This window comes from Pogoniulus pusillus, chromosome 40 (genome assembly GCF_015220805.1).
Source record: "Pogoniulus pusillus isolate bPogPus1 chromosome 40, bPogPus1.pri, whole genome shotgun sequence".
NCBI lineage: Eukaryota > Metazoa > Chordata > Aves > Piciformes > Lybiidae > Pogoniulus > Pogoniulus pusillus.
Window position 1 is genome coordinate 7,860,096 of NC_087303.1, and position 2,144 is coordinate 7,862,239.

The window sequence follows — 2,144 nt, forward strand, 5'->3', positions numbered from 1 at the left end:
GTGTGGCTAGGAGAGGGTTAATTTTCTCACAGGAAGCAGGGAGCAGCCACAGCCAGAGTAGCCATTGGGGTACTGGGTGCTATAGTGACATCATGGCTCGTGTAGAAGAGGAGGTCTGGTGAGGGCAGGGGGATTTTGGCTCTGGCACTGTGTACTGAGCTGGTCAAGCTTTCTATCTCTGCCTTTCTGTGCTTCTTCTTTAGTGGTGTTGTAATTCCTGGTGCTCCTCCAGTCTCTGGGCTGTTCTATAGAACTCTCCTTCTCCCAGGCCAGGGGTTTCCGTTTTGCACACAGTTCTTCTCTCACAGGGAAGGACTGAGCCTAAACCATGCCACATCTGTGCATTGGTTGTTTCCTTTGCATGCTTCAAATGTCCAAGTTGGCTTTTGTCTGCAACATAGACACATAACATATGTGGAGATGCGCCAAGACTCTCCTTCCTCCATCTTTTCCCCTGAGCACAGTGGAAGAATTGCCAGGGAAGAAAGGAGGACTCAGAGACTCAGACTTGGATGCAGCACAACTTTAATGAGTCTAGAGCAGAAAAGGAGGTGGCCCAAAAGGGAGCATCAAGGGCTTCACCCAATAAGGTAGAGTGACGCTGTTGCAGGGTGTCCATATGCTTGGCATGGGGAAGGAGGGAGACCAAAAGCCAGGCTGCTGGCACTGGGAGATCCATGCTAGGCTGGTATTTGGAGACAGTAACAGTAAGAGGAAGAGAGAGAGTGGAAGAAGGCAACAATACCCTGGAGCTCTATCTTGTATCCAGCACCGTGTTCTGCAGTCATCAGGGTTCTTGCTGAGGACATTGCCAGCAGCTCTAGCAGGGCCGGCAGGGTCTGCACGAGTAGCGGTTGGTAATGCAGGAGAGGTCAAAGCCCCCGGAGTTGATGGGCACTCCATCACAGCTGAGGATGCTGCCAACAGCAGCAGAGGTGGAGGAGCCCACGGCGGTGTTCTGTGGGAAGGAGCTGAGGATGGGTCCGGGCAGGGTCACCACCACAGCAGGTGGTTGGATGGCAACGATGGAGTCCTGGCACCTCACACAACAGGGCTCATTGCAGCTGTTGGCCAGTGGGGTTGGGCCGCAGGGCTGGCATGGGTTGCAGCAGGACATGTCTTGGGGCTGGAGATGCACCTGAGAGACAGGAGAGGAAGGAAGTATAAAACAGAGACTCGTGAGAAGCAGTCACGAACCAAACCACAGTGGAGTGAAGTTCCCTCGTGGCCCAGCACACACTGCCCTACTCAAAGGCCATGAAGCAGCTCAGCTAAGTGCCAGCCTCTCTCTGCAGAAGACCTCCTCTACCCATCCTCCTCACAGGAGAAGCAGCTCCCACCTCTGCAGTAGGGCACCCCCTATCAGCTGAGACATATGATGAGTAGACATTGAAGGAGGAGGAGCAGAGGCTTCAGACTCACCTGGTTCCCAAGCCGAAGGAGGTGAGAGAAGTGGACGAGGGAGCAGAGAGCTGGGCTGCCTTTTATAGCAGTGCTGCAGTGCCTCAGGCCCAGAGGCAGCTCTGTGGAAGGAAGAATTCTCTGAGCAGCTCATGACAAATGCAAACCACCCCAGCTGAGGGGACAGGCTGTGCCCTGCTTTCCTGTTCTGCTGCTGCTTCATTTCCTGCCTTCTGCCACATCCTTTCCCATCAAAAGGGTTCTGTCACTGCTAGGGTGAGAGCTCCAAGGGTTTCCAGGGCAGACAAGGTCAGTGCAGTCGGAAGACTCAGCTGAAGTGGTGGTGGCATCATCCCATGCATGCAGGTGACGTGCACATGGGTCATTTCTGTGGGCATGCTTGTGGCCCAGTTGTCAGGAGACAACTTACTCCCTGTGATAGGACAAGGAGCAACGGATGGAAGCTGCAGCACAGGAGGTTCCAGCTCAACACATTGGCAGAGGCCAATGGGGTGAGATTTAAGAAGGCCGAGTGCAGGGTTCTGCACTTTGGCCACAACAACCCCAAGCAGCGCTACAGGCTGGGCACAGAGTGGCTGGAGAGCAGCCAGGAAGAAAGGGACCTGGGCGTACTGGTAGATAGTAAGCTGAAGATGAGCCAGCAGTGTGTCCAGGTGGCCAAGAGAGCCAATGGCATCCTGGCCTGCATCAGGAGCAGCGTGGCCAGTAGGACGAGGGAGGTT

At 54.8% G+C, this 2,144-nt stretch overlaps 1 pseudogene; it reads right to left on the minus strand.

The window, feature by feature from the left end:
- Nucleotides 1–539: 539 nt before the first annotated feature.
- Nucleotides 540–1,555, minus strand: LOC135191833 (feather keratin Cos1-2-like; annotated as a pseudogene).
- Between the last annotated feature and the right edge of the window lie 589 nt (nucleotides 1,556–2,144).